General features: G+C 43.0%; 1 non-coding gene and 1 pseudogene across 1 annotated transcript; one reads left to right on the top strand and one right to left on the bottom strand.

Annotated features, from left to right (window-relative positions):
• Positions 1–1,899: 1,899 nt before the first annotated feature.
• LOC147934474 (uncharacterized) lies at positions 1,900–10,507 on the top strand (annotated as a pseudogene).
• On the bottom strand, positions 9,374–9,480 carry LOC147934475 (small nucleolar RNA R71). Its single transcript, XR_015573368.1, has one exon. It is a non-coding gene; the product is annotated as a small nucleolar RNA R71 (small nucleolar RNA).
• Positions 10,508–21,322: the final 10,815 nt, after the last annotated feature.

The following is a 21,322-nucleotide window of genomic DNA, read 5'->3' as shown; positions in this document are numbered from 1 at the left end:
AAACCTGCCCAATTCCAAATTATAAAACGGATGTGACACTAATATCCAATATTATAACATAAACAATATTCAATATCCAACCAACAGAAAACATAGAACCAGCAATCTATCAATGTTTCTAATGATCCAACTCTAACAACCTAACAATGCGAGACAACAACCAAACGAGTCCATAAAACATCCTCCTATTCATTGCATTGATTCCACGATTACAATTTACCTTTACCTGCACCACAAACACAAATTGCAATGCATGAGTATTTTATAAACACTTAGTAAGGCATTCCTCCCATCTACTGGGCTATATACACAAGCAATAGAGACATCTCTAACCATCAACCAACAATCAACAATCAGCAATAATAAACCAGGACTCTACGTCGACCGACACCAAGCATGCATCGACCGACACCTGATGTGATCATGGATGGAGCTAAGGAGAGAGAGTGATTCTCTTCTGTTCTTTGTGAACAAAAAAGATTGCTTGGTGTGATTCCAACAATCAAAACCGACTACTTGGTGTGATTCTAATAGTCAAAACCCGATCTCCTTGGTGCGAGGCTGAGAGATGCGATCTTTTTGGTGCGAGGCTGAAAGATCAAACCGGTATATCAAGAGTCTTTCCGCAACTCTTGTGCGACCATTCATTCAATCATCCTTATTCTTGAGGCTTTTTTGTCTTTAGAATCAAGGTGTATTTATCTACCAACTCGAAGGTGCCGATTCCTTGGGAGAATCATATCAAGTGGTATCAGAGCATACCCTTGAGTTTGGTATTTTATCGTCCTATCATTTTCTATCTTTTCATCTTCTATCTATCATTTTTCTATCTTTTCATCTTCTTTATTTTCATTTTCTCATCTTTTCATCTTCTATTTTATTTTATTTTATTTAGTGAAAAAAGCAAAAGAAAAAAAAACAAAAAAAAAAACAAAAAAGAAAAAACAAAAGAAAAAAAGGAGAAAAAAAAAAAACGAGAAAAAGGTTCTATTCTATTAAAAAAAAGGGTTCTGTTCTATTCAAAAAAAAAAATTAAAACTGTTCTGTTCTTTTCAAAAAAAACAAAATTGTTTTGCTCTAATTCAAAAAAAAAAAAAAAAATCTACTTTCATCAATCTGTTCTATTTTATCTTTTGGTATCTCACTAAGTTGATTCTGTTTCGATTGTTTTGGAAAATACATTGGGTTTGATTGGTTTCTGTTCTATTAGAACCTTTGAGAGTCACTAGAACACACTTTGAGAGTTGAGAGTAAACACTTGTGAGTGAAACACTTGAGAGTAAACACTTCTGAGGATTTTGTTTTTGTGAGTTTGTTCATCTTGCAGGTTTTTTTTCAAATATGGCTGATGGAGAAAATAACAACCATGAAGTAGAACAACCTAGGAGACTTCAAAATATCCAGATGGAAGAATTGTTGGGAGAAATGCGGAGGATGATGAGGGTTGAGATGAATGCAGTCTATAAGAGGTTGGACGAAGTTCAAGCAGAAGCACAACAAAGGCAACCACAAAACTTGCCTAATCAACATAGGAGAGTAGGTGAGGAGTTAAGAATGTCGAGAGATGTAGCAGCTGAAGATTACTACAGTCATAGTGGAAACTCATCTCAAGGAGGCCGAAGGAAACCTAGACGTGTACGAGAAGGGAGAGAAAGAAACGATGATAACATTGGAGGGCTGAAGTTTAAAATTCCACCATTTATTGGGAAGAATGATCCAGATGTCTACTTGGAGTGGGAGAAGAAGGTAGAACAAGTTTTCAATTTTCAACACTATTCTGAGATCAATAAGGTGCGAATGGCGGCTGTTGAGTTTAGTGAGTATGCTCTTAGCTGGTGGGATCAGTTGGTGACTTCACAAAGACGTAATGGCGAATATCCGATTGAGACTTGGGCTGAGATGAAGGCTATCATGAGGAGAAGGTTTGTTCCCGGCCATTACCATCGCGATCTACATCAAAAGCTAAGGAGACTAACTCAGGGAAGTCAAAGTGTGGAGGATTACTATCAAGAGATGGAGATTCTTTTGACAAGAGCTGATGCGGTTGAGGACCGAGAAGCTACTATGGCTAGATTCATGAGTGGATTGAACCGAGATGTCCAAGATAAGCTTGAGATGGAGCATTATGTGGAGCTTGAAGAGATGTTACATAAAGCAATCATGGTGGAAAAACAACTTAAAAGAAGAAGTTATACGCGGATAACTTATGGTGCTGGTTCATCTAACCCAAAACCAAGCTACCAGAAGGGAGAAAAGTCAGTTGCTCTTCCAAAAGTTGAAGCGAAGTCATTTGTTTCCAATCAAGATACCAAGGACAAAGCTGAAGCTACCAGAACCCGAGCTCGTGATGTGACGTGTTATAAGTGTCATGGGAGAGGACACTATGCACATGAGTGCTCCAACAGAAGAACCATGATTCTCTTGGAGAATGGAGAGTTCGAATCAGAAAATGAAGAGGTGATTTTTTATTCACTAGAAGAACTTGAAGAAATTCCAGCAAAAGGCGAGATATTGGTGGCAAGGAGATCACTTAGTGTTCAAACTGTGATTGTGGAACATGAGCAAAGGGATAATCTATTTTATACAAGGTGCCATGTCCGAGATAAGGTATGTTGTCTCATAATTGATGGCAGGAGTTGTACTAATGTGGCGAGTGAAACAATGGTAAAGAAGCTTGGGCTAACTACGGAGAAGCACCCGAAGCCATATAAGCTGCAATGGCTTAATGATGATGGTGAGATGGAGGTTAGTATCCAAGTAAAGGTTCCTATTGTCATTGGGAAATATGAGGATGAGGTTTTGTGCGATGTTCTACCTATGGACGCAAGTCATATTCTTTTGGGAAGACCATGGCAATCTGACCGGAGAACAAGCCATGATGGTTTCACCAATCGATATTCTTTTGAGTTCAAAGGTAAAAAGATCATCTTAGTTCCGTTGACACCTCATAAAGTTTACCAAGATCAGTTGATTCTCAGGCAAAGGAAAGAAACAAACACCATGAGCGACCCCACAAACACAATTCACCAAAAAGAGAGCGAGAGTTTGAGAAAAACAAAGTCAAAGGCCTGTGAGAGAAAACCCGTGAGGCATTCAAATTTCATTGGGAGAAAAGGAGATGTTAAGAGAGCTTTATTTTCGAAATAACCTTTCATTATGTTTGTTTACAAAGAAACTCTCATGAGTTTTTCTGACCTTGCACCGGTGTTACCGAGTGAGATAACCTTTCTTTTGCAGGATTTTGAGGACGTATTCCCGGAGGACAATCCGAAAGGCTTACCACCTATCTGTGGTATTGAACACCAAATAAAATTTGTTCCTGGTGCATCACTTCCAAACCGACCAGCTTATAGGAATAATCCCGTGGAGACCTTGGAGTTTCAAAGACAAGTTAATGGCCTCATGGAGAAGGGACATATCAGAGAAAGCAGGAGCCCATGTGCAGTCCTAGTCCTATTTGTGCCCAAAAAGGATGGAAGTTGGCGCATGTGTGTTGATTGTAGAGCCATCAACAACATCATAGTAAAGTATCTTCATCCTATTCCTAGGCTTGATGATATGATTGACGAATTGCATGGTTCTTGTGTCTTTTCTAAGATAAATCTCAAAAGTGGATATCACCAAATACGCATGAAAGAGGGTGATGAATGGAAAACTGCTTTCAAAACTAAGCATGGGTTGTATGAATTGTTGGTTATGCCTTTTGGGCTAACAAATGCACCCAGCACTTTTATGAGGTTAATGAATCATGTTTTGAGAAAATTCATTGGAATCTTTTTTTGTAGTTTACTTTGATGATATCTTAGTCTATAGCAAGAATCTAGAAGAACATGTTCAACATCTAGAAGCGGTTCTTACAACTCTTAGAGAGGAGAAGTTATTTGCCAATCTTAAGAAATGCACTTTTTGTACGAATAACCTTGTCTTCCTAGGTTTTGTTGTTAGTGCAGATGGCATTAAGGTTGATGAGGAGAAAGTTAAAGCTATAAGAGACTGGCCAAGTCCTAAGACCGTTGGAGAAGTAAGGAGCTTTCATAGACTAGTTGGATTCTATAGGCGCTTTGTGAAGGACTTTAGCACTATAGCTGCACTACTTACAGAAGTCATCAAGAAGGATGTTGGATTCAAATGGGAGAAAGGACAAGAAGAAGCGTTCCAGGCCTTGAAAGAGAAGCTTACAAACGCCCCGCTCTTAACTTTGCCTAATTTCCTTAAAACCTTTGAAATTGAGTGTGATGCTTCTGGTGTAGGTATTGGAGCTGTTTTGATGCAAGACAAGAAACCCATTGCATACTTCAGTGAAAAGCTTTGAGGAGCGACCTTGAACTATCCCATATACAACAAGGAGCTATACGCGTTTGTTCGAGCACTTCAAATATCGCAACACTACCTATGGCCCAAAGAGTTTGTGATTCACACAGATCATGAATCCCTCAAACATTTGAAGGGTCAGAAAAAGCTCAACAAACGGCATGCCAGGTGGGTGGAGTTCATAGAAACATTTCCATATGTCATCAAGTATAAACAAGGTAAGGAAAACATTGTTGCTGATGCCTTGTCCCGAAGGTATGCTCTAATCTCTACTCTTGATGTTAGACTGATAAGATTCGAACAAGTTAAAGGGATGTATGAGAAGGATCCTGACTTTAAAGATGCGTACAAAGCTTGTGAAAAGTTTGCTGCAGGCAAATACTATAGGCATCATGGAGGAGGATTGATGGGTCATTTCGGAATAGCAAAAACGCTTAAGGTAATTCAAGATCATTTTCATTGGCCGAACATGAAGAGAGATGTCGAAAGGATATGTGGAAGGTGTGTCACTTGCAAACAATCTAAGTCAAAGGTACAGCCCAACGGTTTGTACACTCCCTTGCCTATTCCTACTTAGCCTTGGCATGATATTTCTATGGAATTTGTGCTTGGTTTGCCTTGAACTAGGAATGGTAAAGATTCAGTTTTTGTGGTTATTGATCGAGTTTCGAAAATGGCGCATTTCATACCTTGTCACAAAACTGATAATGCTTTGCATGTTGCTGAGTTGTTCTTCAAAGAAATTGTTCGTTTGCATGGAGTGCCTAAGTCAATTGTTTCTGATAGGGATACAAAGTTTTTGAGTTACTTCTTGAAAACGCTTTGGTCTAAACTAGGGACTAAGTTACTATTCTCCACTACTTGTCATCCACAAACTGATGGTCAAACTGAAGTAGTTAATAGAATTTTGTCAACTCTCTTGCGAGCTTTGATCAAAAAGAACATTAAAACTTGGGAAGAATGTCTACCACATTTTGAGTTTGCATACAATCAATCAGTTCATTCTTCAACTAAGTTTTTTCCGTTCCAAATTGTTTATGGCTTTAACCCTTTATCTCCATTGGATCTAACCCCTCTACCTTTGAGTGAAAGAGCTAGCTTGGATGGGAAAAAGAAAGCTGACCTTGTCAAACAGATCCATGAGAAAGCTAGAATAAACATTGAGGAGAAGACAAAGCAGTATGCAAAACAAGCTAACAAAGGAAGGCGCAAGATGGTATTCAAACCAGGAGACCAAGTGTGGGTTCACTTGAGAAAAGAACCGTTTCCAGCTGAAAGGAAGTCAAAACTGATGCCTAGAATCGATTGCCCTTTGAGATCACAAGAAAGATTAACGACAATGCTTACCAACTTGATCTTCATGGTAAGTACAATGTGAGTTCAAGCTTTAATGTTTCTGATTTAGTTCCTTTTGTGGTAGATGATCCAGATTTGAGGTCAAATCCCTTTCAAGAGGAGGGGGATGATGTGATCATGGATGGAGCTAAGGAGGATGAGCTTGTAGCTGAGCTTGAACCTGAGGAATCTGTAGCTGAGCTTGAACCAGAGGAGCTTGTAGCTGAGGAACCATTGCTTGTACCTGAAGGACCAATGATTAGAGCAAAAGCTAAGCAGCTAAGGAATGCACTAAATGGGCTTATTCAAGAGCTTATGGCCAAAGAGAGCATGGGAAGTCTATTGGGGATGATACCTATCAATTCCAGCCCATTTTGAATATAATTCAAGTCCAAGAAAGCCCAAAATAATCACTCTATTTTGTGGCCAAAGAGAAGTGACGAAAATTGGAGTTCAACTCACCTTGGGAAGGACACCTAGGGAAAGCAAACTTCAAGAGTTGAATCTTCATTCAACTATCTATCTTTATTGTTCTTTTTAGTTTCAAGAATAATACTTAGCTTGTTACCAAGTTTTCGTATCCTATATAAACTCATGTAAGAGCAAAGAAATAATCAACCAACTCTTTATAAAACCTTTTCTTTTCTTTGAGAGTGATGCTCTTCTGTTCTTTGTGAACAAAACCGATTGCTTGGTGTGATTCCAACAATCAAAACCGACTACTTGGTGTGATTCCAATAGTCAAAACCCGATCTCCTTGGTGCAAGGCTGAGAGATGCAATCTTTTTGGTGCGAGGCTGAAAGATCAAAACGGTATATCAAGAGTCTTTCCGCAACTCTTGTGCGACCATTTATTCCATCGTCCTTATTCTTGAGGCTTTTTTGTCTTTAGAATCAAGGTGTATCTATCTACATCCTCGAAGGTGCCGATTCCTTGGGAGAATCATGTCAAGTGGTATCAGAGCCTCAAGAATCATATCAATACCGGTTGGGGTTGCGTCGACCGACACATGATATGCATCGACCGATGCAAGGTTCACTTGCATCGACCGATGCTCCCATTGCATCGACCGACGCATGCTCGACATAGCACGAAAACCCTAGGTTTTACACGCCATCCTCGCACTTACATCGGTCGATGCACATTTTCCCCCAAAGCTTCTCGCCGGATCTTCGTTCCTACAACCACAAAACTCGATCCCAAGCCACAAGAAAGCTTCCTAACGTCCCAAATAACATTCTAACAAGCCTAACAACACAGAACAAGCAGATCAGAGAAATCTCTAGCTTAGATAAGCCATCGTCATGCACTTACCTTTGCCAAGACGATTCTTAACCCTAAACAAGCAAGAAAACCCTTCCAGGAAGCTCCTACAACGATCCCAGCTACACATCTCTACAGGAACAACCTCAAACTCCCAAAATCTCATCAAGAACACTTAGAACTCTTTTCCTCTATTCTTTTCTCTCAGAAACGGCTAAACTCGTCGAATGAGACAAAACACTTGAGTTAACGGTTTTCCCTAACCCAAAACGCAGCATTTAACTTTGTAACACCCGCAAACCAAAACTGTGCGTTTTGGGGGGGGGGGTGTCGATCGACACCAAGGGGGTGTCGGTCGACACCAGTGATATCCGGGTGTGGGAATCCCAGCGGTTGGAGTCCTTGGTGTTGATCTTGTGGGGTTGTGATAACTCTCTAATTTACATGTTTTAAGCATCACGTTTTGTCCATATTTTGCACTGTTTCTATCCTAACCTTAGCATTTTAAGGTCATTTACTGTAGAAATCCACATTTAGGCCATTTAGGGTGTTGCATTCATGCATTTGCATAATTTGGATGAAAACAGGTGCTTAAGAGCCGAAAATGGGGAGAAACAAGGTCAAATCCGAGCATGTACCCGAAGGAGCTTTGGAGCAGGAAGAATAGTCTGAACGCCAACCCGATTAAACAGGATCCAAGAACAGAAAGAACAATTCGAGGACCTACCCGAAGAGCAACCCGAGCACATCCTCATGCACCCCATCGAGCAGACCCTCGGGCAGGACTGGGAAGCTAGGGTTAATGGGTTTCCATATATAAACCCCCCTCTTCTTCCTCTCGCCCTAGCACGCCGCAGACCCTCAAACAAGAGAGCGAGAGCTTCTGAGAGAGATCTAGAGCGACTCAAACCCTTTTCCACTTTTGTTAGGATATATTTTATATCTTTTTGTTATTTCTTTAGATTTCTACTTTGTACTCTATTTTCTCTACTCTATCTTTCAATACAATGAAATTTTTGTTTATCTTTGTTTCTATGTCTTTTGCAATGATTTCTGAGTAGTGTAGTAAAGTTTCCAGGGATGGATAGATGATTTTGTGTTCTTGATCGGTTATGATGTCTTAGTTTGATTCTTTATGTTTTATAAATTCCCTTCTAGATTGGTGTTCTTAATGCTGTCAAATAACCGAGAGAGTGAGATTAGATCTAAGGTGTTTTACCACCGAGAGGTGTAGATGAAATGCTTGAATCAACCAATGCTAGAGATTTACTCACTTAGCCTAAGAGATTAGATAAGTAAGGGGTTTATTGAAAATAATGAATCGGTTATTATTGCCTGCTTGGTCATGTTTCTCCAACGAGAGTTGGGTAGGGGAGTGATCAAGGTTGATTGTTTCTATTACGAGAGTGTTTTAACGAGATTTTAGAGATTCATTGTCTAGGGAATATTTGCTTGAGGCATGTAAGACATCTATATTGGTCAGGAACACTTAGGAGTCGATTACCCCATCCTTAGAAGCTTTCGTATTTTAATTGCTTGCATTTTTATTCATCACTCGATCCTTTACCCGAACAGGCACACGATCACCTGCTTCGAGTAACCCTTCGATTTGTTCATACGTTCCTTGTTTACTCGATCACCCCACTCGAACCTGTACTCGAATGCTTGCATCGAGTGCTTAGGTCGTGTGGTTCCTTGTTTATCTTCTTTTCTTTTATTATTTTAGGATTGTTAGACAAACCATTTATTGCTTGGCTTGACTTGCTTGCTTCTGATTGCATCCTATCTGCTAGCATAACAACCATTTGGATTGATAACCCTTTGTACTACAACTGTATAGGGAATTGATACCCTGGGTGAAAAACCTGTTATCAATTTGGCGTTGTTGCCATTTGGTTGGATTTAATCTGCTACATTTAGGATTTCAGCACTTGCTAGATCAAGTTCTTTTATACATTTTTGTTAAGTACTGACTTGTTTACTTTCGTTTACATCGAGAGACCACGGTTACTCCGACAACAACAAGTTCAACAACCGCAACTAGCAACAATTAAGGAGACAATGAACAATCAGAACGGTCCACCAGCTCCTCAAGCAAGGACCAACATAGGAGCAGGAGATGTTCCATCTACTCACACTCAAAGACATGGAATTGTGCCACCTACTGTCCAGGAAAACAACTTTGAGATCAAGAGTAGTCTTATCCAGATGATACAGAGCAATAAGTTTCATGGATTACCAATGGAGGACCCATTGGACCATCTGGATGAGTTTGATAGGCTCTGTAGCCTCACCAAGATAAATGGAGTTAGTGAGGATGGATTCAAACTCCGGCTTTTCCCATTCTCTTTGGGAGACAAAGCGCACCTCTGGGAGAAATCACTTCCCAAGGAGTCCATCACCACTTGGGAAGCGTGCAAGAAGGCGTTTCTGGCAAAATTCATCTCAAACTCCAGAACCGCAAGGCTGCGAAATAACATTTCCAGCTTTGTTCAGAAGAGCAATGAGATGTTCAATGAAGCTTGGGAACATTTCAAGGGATACACTACCAGATGCCCTCATCATGGTTTTAGCAATGCTTCATTGCTCAGTACACTATACCGAGGAGTGGTACCCAAGATACGGATGTTGCTGGACACTGCAAGCAATGCTAACTTCCTCAACAAGGATGTTGATGAAGGTTGGGACCTAGTGGAGAACTTGGCTCAATCTGATGGGCATTATAATGAGGAGTACGATCACAATGTGCGATATACTGGAGAGGAAGATGCCAAGTACAAGAGGGACATGAAAGCCCTTAATGACAAGCTCGACAAGCTCCTCAACCAGCAGCAGCATGTTCATGCGATCTCAGAGGACGAGCAGTTTTTACACCAAGATGGGGAGAATGTTCAGCTAGAGGATGTGAACTACATCAACAACCAAGACGGTTACAACAAAGGGTACAACAACTACAAGCCGAATCCGAATCTGTCATACCGTAACCCAAATGTTGCCAATCCTCAAGACCAAATCTTCCCGTCAGCAGTTCAAGGGAATGAAGGCCAGCAAAAGCCTTTTGTTCAATACAATCAAGGATCTGCTCGTAAGCAGCAGTATTCTGGTAACTACCACCAACCCATTGCACCACCTGGATTCTATCAACAACAAGGCCCGCAGAACCACTCCAAAGAAGCGGACCAATGCGGCCTAATTCAGCAGATGATTCAAAACCAAGCCTCGGCTGCTATGGACAACGCAAAACGGTTTGCGGAAATGAGTAAGAAGATCGATTCTGGATACAATGACTTGACTGCCAAGTATGATTCACTCAACACTAAGCTGAGATAACTCGAGCGCAACCACAACAACCAACCACCTCCAAAGATCAACCAGCTACCAGGTAAAGCTGTTCAGAACCCAAAGGATTACGCCACTGCCCAAGCCATTTTCCTTGATGATGATTATGAGGACTACCTCACTGTCCTCAGTGATGTTCAAGATGGGGAGGCTATGGATCATTATGGGATGAATGAGTATAAGTACTACATATCCGAGTACGAACCCGAGCCTTTACCCGAGGAGACTGATCGAGTCGATGATCAAGCACTGGTTTAAGAATCACAAATCAAAGAACCAACCGAGGCAGAACCCGATGACTCACCCGATGATGGTGATCGGATGATACATCGAGTAGATGTTCAAATGAGAGCTCAACCTCAACTGTCTGTAGCAGCCGAAGGGGAGCTAGAGGAAAGATTCAATGCTGCACTTGACATCCAACTGGAGGCGCTTGCAGAGCGTATGACCAAGCAAAAAGCTCCACCTCCTAAGCTCTTACCACCACACGAACTTCAAGAGAAAATCTCCAAGGAGGCAGTTTAGCTGGAGATTGAGGTTAAGGAAGCTGTCAAGGAGATTGGGTATGAAATTCTCAGGAGTGTGCTTAGATCCTGAATTGCGAATCGAGGAGAAATTGGAGGATCCTGGTTCTTTTACTCTGCCATGTTCAATAGGTCTTAGGATTTTCAACAATTGCTTGTGCGATCTGGGAGCTTCGGTCAACATCATGCCACTTTCAGTTGCCAACAAGATGAGTTTTACCAGTTTTAAACCGAGTAGTCTGTATTTGGTTCTAGCTGATAGAACAATCAGACATCCGATTGGGATCCTGAAAAATTTGCCTCTCAGAATTGGAAGAGTGGAAATCCCTACTGATTTTATCATCCTTGATATGGATAAGGAACCAGACGATCCACTGATCCTAGGAAGACCATTCTTGGCAACAGTAGGTGCAGTAATTGAGGTAAAGCAAAGCAAGATCAGAACTGAGCATGGAGAACACTTCAAGATAGAGTTTGATGTCAAGAAGGGAATTAAGAGGTCAACCATTGATGGTCAAGCCTTTTCCACTAACACAAAGCAGAGAAAAGTCAAACATCTTGAAGAAGTCAACACCACATTTGCTGTGGAATCTGGACAAGACTTGGAGAATCAATTGAATCAGCCTGCTACAGTGGAGAGGATTCCAGAACCTCTCCCTCCTAATTCCCATGTTTAAAGAACATGAAGAGTCAAGCTTAATGACTTAAAACAAGCTCACTTGGGAGGAAGTCCCAAAGGTATCCTTTATTTTGTTTTCAGTTTTATATATCTATTTTATCTCATTTTCTATTTTTGCATATTTTCATAAAAAAAAAGGGTGAAAAAGGAAATTTGAGGAACCCGAGGCTCAACCTGACACCGTACCCGACGCTCCTGGTCGTGTTCCCTTTCGAGTGGCAAGTGGAGTCCGAATTCCACAAACCCTAGCCCACTCTTGGGGAAGCCCAAGAAGCCAACCCCCCCTATTTAAGAAGTCTAACCCTCTCAACTCCATAGGTTCTCTCTAAACCCTAAAAACTCTTTGTCTTCCTACTTTCTATTCTCTCTCAAACTCGAGTGCTCCTTGATTTTTCGGGAACTAACCCCATTAATCTCGAGTTTAGCTTTTCTTTCTTCTCAAGGATTCTATAATGGCACCAAAGCTGAACACCTACCAAAGGAAGGGAAGAAGATCAACCTCCGCCGCTGCTACAATCGGAGGTGATGCCGTAGAACCTCGAGAATACCAAAGAAGAGGAGACGTTCCGCATTCCCAACCGCTGGTGGACGTTACGCTTCTCCAACCCGATGCTTAACCCGATCCGTCACCCGATCCGTCACCCGATCCGGTTCTCTCTGCCGACCCAGTAGCTTTTGCAATCCGCTGATCTCCTTGACGTAGGGACCTGTCTATGTCCGAGAGAACCGTTACTGATCCTATGGAGGTCGATTCTGATGTCAGTGGAGGAGAACCAGAGGAGATCCAAACCTCGCGGTTAAGGAGCAGAATTGCGTTTGCAAGAGGGAAGAGACCAGCCTCTGAAAGGGCTGAGAAGGTGGTCGAGAGAGCAGCTGAGGAAGAGGATCAAGACACAGAGGAGGAGAACCGTGACCAAGAGGAGGAGCAGAGAGACCGCACACGCCAGGCTTCGCGGAGGCTGAAGCAGAAAGAGGTGGAGACTCCGGCCAAGCTCTTCAAAGGCTTCCGCAAGATGAATTTTTTTGGTACCCGCTACCCTCACCGAGAAACCATGAAGCAGTTGGGCATCACTAGAGACGTCGAGTTCCTGTTCGACATATGCCATCTGGGCAAGATGATGCGAGCCAACCTCGAGGCTTATGAGGAGGAGATGGTTCACTTCCTCTCCATGCTGCGGTTACACTTTTTTGAAGAACACCCGACCCTACTACCCGATGGGGGGATTGGGTTCATCACCTTCTGTGTACGAAACAAGGAGTACTGGCTTACATTCGAGGAGATGGAGAAGTTGTATGGTTTCAAGGCTGGGAGTGGAGAAAATATGGAGGTAAGCAAGGAGGAGATGAAGTCCCTATGGCTGACAATAGGCGACAAGCTTCCTTACAAGTCTACAAGCTCCAAATCAGCTCAAATAAGGAGCCCTGTTTTGAGGTATTTTCACAAGTCTCTAGCTTGTACCTTATTCGCTAGGAAGGAGACTGGGAATGTGAACGATCATGAGCTCCAGCTGCTAGACATTTCCTTGTGTGGAGTCTTAGACAATGATAGGGATGGTACACAGCTAGTAGGGGATGTTGCAGATACTAGCATTGTCTTTGTGCTGCTCGACTAGTTCCTCTACCTGAAGTCTTGGGCAATGAACACTGAGAGGAGAGATGGAACTGGAGAGATCTCCATAGGAGGATTGGTCACACCAATTTTGGTAGCTTGCAATGTGCCCCTAAAGGGAGTGGTTCATGAGCCGAGATGGCTAGACATCGACTACCTCACATTGGCGAGGTTCCTAGCTTATGAAAAGCCACACGACATGCTGCTCTTCAAGTTTGTTCATCCAACTGCTGGAGCCACCCAAATGATCCTGCCCAACGTCGTGTGCACCAAAATCCGGCTAGGGGATAACATAGACTTCACACCACCTTTGGAGGAGCTATACAACCCGGAAGAGGAGTCCGAGGCAGGAGAGAGAGAGAGACGACTGGGCAAGAACAGGGAGACAACTCGGATGAGTATGATTTTGAGGAGTATGTGTGCTCTCAAAAGCAACCTGTTGGGGTGAGGGAAGCTCACAAGAGGAGCAGCTGGCTGAAAATGATGAACAACTTCCTAGCCAAAAAAGTAAAAGACCTCACTGGCTCAGTGAAGGTAATGGGAGGACAGATCAAGGAGCTGCAAGACAAGGCAAGCTATGCCTCAGCTCCCACATCGGCATATGCACCCACATGGATGGGGAGAAGCGGACCGCTAGTAGGAATTCGAGGATTGACACCTCCAGAGCCTCACAGGGCATCCTCCTACGAGCCCCAAGCAGGGAAGGATGTCACCAAACCCGACAGATCGCAGAGAAGCCACTCAAATGCCTATCCGACGCCTAACCCGATGGGGGACTCGATGCCCTATCCGATTCCCCAGCTGAACACCCATTCGGGTGACCAGCCAGGTACCTTCCCTATGCCTTACCAGAGTTCGTATCAGATGCCCTACTCAATGCACCCTGCAAGCGGTTACATGGGCGATCATTCCGGATCTCTCCCACCATACCCGTCATACTACCTTATGCCATACCCGATGACCTACACGACGACTTACCCGATCAACCCCTCCGATACTGGTCCGAGCAGGTCGTCCGTACGCATAACCGAGCTCTCTGATGACCAAATCCCGGTACCTGCTGAAGCCGGTGGCAACCCTGGTTACACGTTGGAGAGTATGGAGGCTGCTACAACCTCCTTCTTCACCAACCCATGAGGTACCACATTCTTCCAACCTTTGTAAATAACATTGCATTTAGTTTTATTTCATTTTGTGTGATTCTTGGCACCTTTTTCAGACTTTTATTTACACAGAGACTATGTAATTTAAGTTTGGGGGAGGGTCCTAGAATGTATATAACATTGCGTTTTATTTTTTTATTTTCTTATTTCAAATTTTTGCATGCTAGTTTTATTCATTTAAGTCTGCATCTATGTGCATTGAAAAACCCAAAAAAAAAAAATTTAAAAAAAAGAAAAAAAAAGAATGTTCATGTAGTTGCATTTACTTATTAGGATTGAGTCTAGTTTACTTCATATTGGATTGTTGCATATGCATCTTAGGGGACAATGATTAAAACCACCTTGTTTAAAATCAAACCTTAGGATTGAAGCTATAGCCCTTAATCACAGTTCAATGTTGCTAGATCAATCTTTGGAAAAATGAAAAATCTTTGTTTAGAACCTTGTGTCTTTTGAAAGCTTCCTCCACTTGTGTGAAACTTGCTTGAACATTGAATCATCTCTATATTATTGGATTTAATTTGAACTTAAATTGTCTTGCTTAGCGAATTTGAATACTTGCTCATGGTAATTCTAAAACTCGGGTTAACACTCCATTTTTACCAATCTTTTCGTTTAACCCAATTTGTTTTTCCTACCCTTGAACCCAAACCTTTCTTTCAAACCTTGTTGTGAATTGTTGAGTGAGGCCTTTTTATTGTGCTATAGGTTGTGAAACCTTGAGATTATTGAGAACGACAAAGAACTGGCTCTTGATTTAGCTAAGTTAGAATCATTTGGACTAGCTAATAGAATTGGTTTTGAAAGATAGGTTATTTGGGGTGGGGTTGAGAAATAAAAAATAAAAAAAGAGAAAAAAGATCTTGCTATAGTCTCCTAGAAAGAAAAAAAAAATATATATATACATATTAGGAGTTTAGCAAAGATAGAAAAAAAAAAAAAAAAAAAAGAGCTTGATGTTTAAAGTTGACACCTTAGGGATTACAAAAAAAAAAAAAAGATTTAAAATCAAGGTTGTGGGTAGTTTTGTTCTAGGTGGTTTGATTAAAAAAAAAAGAAGAGATGAATGAGAAAAGGGTAGATTATCAAGAGTTAAGCTTTATATGCCCACATTGTTCTCAATCTTAGATAGTTTTCACAACTGTCTAGCATTCCTTCTTTTGAGAGAAAACCACCTAAAGAATTTGTTTGAAGCCACCTTACCAAAAAAGCCTTACCCTTGAAACCGATTGAGCTTGATTCACCTTCCATTTGCAAGAATTTGCCAAACACTTAAATGAACGTGAAAGAGATGTTTTTTTGGAATTGCAAGTCTTTACTTTTAGTTGGAGGTTGAACTAGATCGATGCATGGTAATAAGTAGAGAAAAATATTTGAAGTATGTTGATTGATCTTAGCACCTTTAAACTATCTTTAAGGACTATAGCTTGAATCCTTCGCTTAGCATATATAGGTTATGAGTCCCCGTTTTTAAACTGCACCCTCCTACTTCCTTGCTAGAGGACTAGCAAGATTTAAGTTTGGGGGTCTGGTAACTCTCCAATTTACATGTTTTAAGCATCACTTTTTGTCCATATTTTGCATTGTTTCTATCCTAACCTTAGTATTTTTAGGTCATTTCCTGTAGGAATCCATATTTAGGCCACTTAGGGTGTTGCATTCTTCCATTTGCATAATTTAGATAAAAACATGTGCTTAAGAGCCGAAAAGGGGAGAAATGTGCCCAAAGGAGCTATGGAGCAGGAAGACCAGTCCGAACGCCAACCCGATCGAAGAGGATCCAAGAACAGAAAGAACAATCCGAGGACCCACCCGAAGAGCAACCCGAGCACATCTTCGTGCACCCCATTGAGCAGACCCTCGGGCTGGACTGGGAAGCTAGGGTTAATGGGTTTCCATATATAAACCCGCCTCTTCTTCCTCTCACCCTAGCACGCCGCAGACCCTCAAACCAGAGAGCGAGAGCTTCTGAGAGAGATATAGAGCGACTCAAACCCTTTTCCACTTTTGTTAGGATTTATTTTAAATCTTTTTGTTATTTTTTTAGATTTCTACTTTGTACTCTATTTTCTCTACTCTATCTTTCAATACAATGCAATTTTCATTTATCTTTGTTTCTATGTCTTTTGCAATGATTTCCGAGTAGTGTAGAAAAGTTTCTAGGGATGGGATAGATGATTTTGTGTTCTTGATCAGTTAGGATGTCTTAGTTTGGTGTTCTTAATGCTGTCAACAAACCGAGAGGGTGAGATTAGATCTAAGGTGTTTTACCACCGAGAGGTGTAGATGAAATGCGTGAATCAACCAATGCTAGAGATTTACTCACTTAGCCAAAGAGATTAGATGAGTAAGGGGTTTATTGACAATAATGAATCGGTTCTTATTGCCTGCTTGGTCATGGTTCTCCAACGAGAGTTGGGTAGGGGAGTGATCAAGGTTGATTGTTTCTATCAAGAGAGTGTTTTAACAAGATTTTAGAGATTCATTGTCTAGGGAATATTTGCTTGAGGCATGTAAGACATTTGTATTGGTCAGGAACACTTAGGAGTCGATTACCCCATCCTTAGAAGCTTTCGTATTTAAATTGCTTGCATTTTTATTCATCACTCGATCCCTTACCCGAAGAGGCACACGATCACCTGCTTCGAGTAACCCTTCAAGCTGTTCATACGTTCCTTGTTTACTCGATCACCCCACCCGAACCTGTACTCGAATGCTTGCATCGAGTGCTTAGGTCGTGTGGTTCCTTGTTTATATTATTTTCTTTTATTATTTTAGGATTGTTAGGAGGGCATAGTCATTATTTGTCTTTGCTCAAGGAGATGCATGACATCAGTACTGCATGATTTTCGGGTGGTACAGACCCTACTGCTGCAGATGCGTGGAGGACGAGTGTGGAACGTAACTTACGCACTCTGAGATGTCCTGAGGAGTTTTGGGTGGACATAGGGGTCTACCACTTTATTGGTGATGCTGAGGTGTGGTGGAGATCAGTGGCTGCTAGGAGAGTGCAGAGGGAGATGACTTGGGTGGACATCATGGGGGAGTTCAACCGCAAGTACTTTCCGAGAGAGGCATTGGACCGGTTGGAGGGGCAGTTCCTTCAGTTATCTCAGGGGACGCGGTCAGTGCGGGAGCTAGACTTAGAGTTCAATCGACTTCGATATTATGGGGGTAATCGACTTCAACCGCAAGTACTCAGATCAAGAGGTTTATGAGGGCCCTACGTGACGAATTGAGGGTTCACTGTAGAGGGCGGAGCTATGCTACACGTGCAGAGCTGGTTGAGACTGCAGCAGAGATTGAGGAGGATATCCGGGCACAGTCAGTGGCGGTGAGTCCAGCAGCTCAGTGTGGGAGCAAGGATCACAAGATTGCTAGCTGTCCCAAGAGGAGTGCTCCGACGGCAGCGGTTCGTGTATGCTATCTTTGCAGGGAGCCAGGGCACATCAGGCCCTTGTGTCCCAAGTTACAGCCGGTGGCAGTGGCAGCGTTGCAGCATGTGCAGCCGGGAGGGCAGCAGGTGGCACGGATTGAGCAGGCGCCACGGGTTTACACGACTGTAGAGACTGGTGGAACCAGTGCCGGGGCAATCACAGGTATAATTTCTGGTACTTAAACTTTGTGAATTTCAGTAGGTTCAGATTTTATGTTTTTCCTGTGATAACGTGTTAGGTTCTCAACACATGAGATTTGTGTAGGGACCTTGTTGGTGGACGGGTTTAAGTCCCACATTATTTTTGATTCTGGAGCTTCTTATAGCTTCATTACTCCGGAGTGTGCAGAAAGCGCGGGAATCAGAGGGGATCCCGGGGAGCGTTCAGGAGTTGTCAGAGTTGCGGGAGGCAAGTTCCTGAGGGTTATTTGACGAGCCAGAGGAATTGATATTCAGATCACAGGAGAATCGTGACCAGGGGATTTGCTTATCAGTCCAGTGGAGTTGTATGATGTTATTCTCGGGATGGATTGGTTGCATCGGCATATGGTGCATTTGGATTGTCATCGGGGTAGAGTTGAGTTTGAGCGTCCAGGAGGGAAGTTGGTCTTTCAGGGTATCAGACCGACTTCGGGGAGTCTCGTGATCTCGGCCATTCAGGCTGGAAAGATGATCGAGAAGGGCCGTGAGGCTTATTTAGTTACTATATCAATGCCAGAGTCAGTGGGGAAGTCTACGGTTAGCGGTATTCAGGTTATGGAGGAGTTTGAGGATGTGTTCCAGTCATTGCAGGAATTACCACCATCTCGGTTTGATTCTTTTACGATTGAACTGGAACCAGGGACGACACCGTGTTCCAAGGCTCCTTATAGGATGGCTCCAGCAGTGATGGCAGAGCTGAAGAAGCAGTTAGAGGATTTGTTGAGCAACGGATTGATCCGTACTAGTGTATCACTATGGGGATCGCCGATGTTATTTGTTAAGAAGAAGGATGGAAGTTTCCGTTTGTGTATTGATTACAGGGGTCTCAACCGGGTTATTGTGAAGAACAAGTACCCTCTTCCCCTGATCGATGAGTATTTGGATCAGTTGAGGGGTGCTACTTGGTTCTCCAAGGTAAATCTGGCACCAGGTTATCATCAGATTCCGATAGATGAGGCAGATCTGAGGAAGACTGCTTTCAGGACGAGGTATGGGCATTATGAGTTTATGGTGATGCCGTTTGGGTTGTATAACGCATCAGCAGCGTTTATGAGATTGATGAACAACGTGTTTCAGAAGTTTCTAGACGTGTCTGTCATCATTGTCATCGACGACATCCTGGTTTATTCTAAGAGTCCTGAAGAGCATGCAGTGCATTTGAGGGCAGTTACGGAGAAGCTGCGGGAGCAGAAGTTGTTTGGTAAGTTGAGCAAGTGCAGTTTTTGGTGTCGTGAGATGGGTTTTTGGGTCATATTGTGTTTGCAGATGGGGTTTCTATAGATCCGGAGAAGATCCAGGCTATCAGAGATTGGCCTAGACCGCAGAATGACACAGAGATCAGGAGTTTTCTTTAGTTGGCAGGTTACTACAGGAGATTTGTGCAGGGTTTTGCGAGCAGAGCATATCCTATGACTAAGTTGACAGGGAAGGATGTTCCTTTTGTTTGGTCACAGGAGTCTAAGGAAGGCTTTGCAAGCCTGAAGGAGATATTGGCTACTACGCCAGTGTTGGCTTTGCCTGAGCAGGGGGAACCCTATGTGGTTTATACTGATGCATCCAAAGTTGGTTTGGGTTGTGTGTTGATGCAGCATGGGAAGGTGATTGCCTATGCTTCGCGGCAGTTGCGGAAGCTTGAGGGCAACCATCCTACTCATGATTCGGAGATGGCTGTTGTAGTTTTTGCCCTGAAGATTTGGAGTTCTTATCTTGACGGTGGAAAGGTACAGATGTTTACAGATCATAAGAGCCTGAAGTATATATTCACTCAGCCCGAGCTGAACTTGAGGCAGAGGCGATGGATGGAGCTGGTGGCAGATTATGATTTGGAGATAGCCTATGACCCTGGTAAGGCTAACACGGTTGCAGATGCTCTGAGTCGGAAGAGAGTAGCTTCGGCTCAGGAGCAGGAGATGGAGTCTCTAACAGGAGAGATCAGTGCTTTGAGGTTATGTGCGGTGTCTCAGGAACCGTTGGGTTTGGAAGCAGTTGATAGAACAGATCTTCTGAGCAGGGTGCGGTTGGCACAGGAAAATGATTTGGGGCTGGTGAATGCCTCAAAGGATGTTGATTCAGAGTATCAGGTCTCAGATAATGGTACTATCCTGGTGCACGGTCGGATTTGTGTGCCCAAGGTTGAGGAATTGAGACAGGAGATCCTGAGAGAGGCTCATGCGAGCAAGTTTTCTATTTATCCAGGAGCGACTAAGATGTACCGTGATCTCAAGAGGTATTATCACTAGGTCAGGATGAAGAAGGATGTAGCTAGTTGGGTCGCGAGGTGCGATGTGTGTCAGCTAGTAAAGGCTAAGCATCAGGTTCCAGGTGGGTTACTGAAGAGTCTACCCATTCCTGAGTGGAAGTGGGATATGATCACGATGGATTTCGTGGTGGGATTACCAGTGTCTCGGACTTTTCATGCTATTTGGGTCATTGTGGTCCGATTGACTAAGTCAGCACATTTTCTGGCCATTAAGAAGACTGATGGAGCAGCAGTCTTGGCTAAGAAGTATGTGAGGGAGATAGTCAGATTGCATGGGGTGCCAGCGAGTATCGCGTCTGATAGAGATTCTAAGTTCACTTTGGTGTTCTGGAAGGCATTTCAGGCAGAGATGGGCACTAAGGTGCATATGAGTACAACTTATCATCCCCAGACAGATGGACAGTCAGAGAGGATGATCAAGACAGTGGAGGATATGCTGAGGATGTGTGTGTTGGATTGGGGTGACCATTGGGCAGATCACCTGAACCTGGTAAAGTTTGCTTACAACAACAGCTATCAGGCGAGTATTAAGATGGCTACTTATGAGGCTTTGTATGGGAGGCCATGCCGTACACCGTTATGCTGGACTCAGGTGGGGGAGATGAGCATGTTCGGGGCAGATTTTGTTCAGGAGACCTCAGAGAAGATTCGGGTTCTCAAGCTGAACATGAAGGAAGCACAGGATCGGCAGAGGAGTTATGCCGATAGGAGGAGGAGAGATCTTGAGTTTCAGGTAGGAGACAGAGTGTACATCAAGTTGGCCATGTTGCGGGGTCCGAACAGGTCATTGTTTGAGACTAAGTTGAGTCCGAGGTATATGGGTCCGTACAGAGTTTTAGAGCGGGATGGACCAGTGGCATATAGACTGGAGTTACCTGAGGTTATGCGTACTTTCCATAGGGGTTTCCATGTGTCTATGTTGCGGAAGTATCTCCGTGAGGATGATCAGTTGTTGGCTAAGATTCCTGAGGATCTTCAGCCTATAATGACTTTGGAAGTTCGGAAGAAGAAGATTCCTTTGATGAGAGTCCTTTGGGACTGTTATGGTGTTGAGGAGCAGACTTGGGAGCCAGAGGCGAGAATGAAGGCAAGGTTTAAGAAGTGGTTCGAGAAGCAAGCCGCCACTTGAGCTTGTTTAGCCTGGAGCGGGAATTGAGTATTCCAGCCCATCTCTCTTGTTTACTTGATCGCTTCGGGTGGT

Source organism: Camelina sativa, chromosome 11 (genome assembly GCF_030686135.1).
Source record: "Camelina sativa cultivar CO46 ecotype springtype chromosome 11, ASM3068613v1".
Lineage (NCBI taxonomy): Eukaryota > Viridiplantae > Streptophyta > Magnoliopsida > Brassicales > Brassicaceae > Camelina > Camelina sativa.
This window is presented reverse-complemented; position numbering and strand designations above follow the sequence as displayed.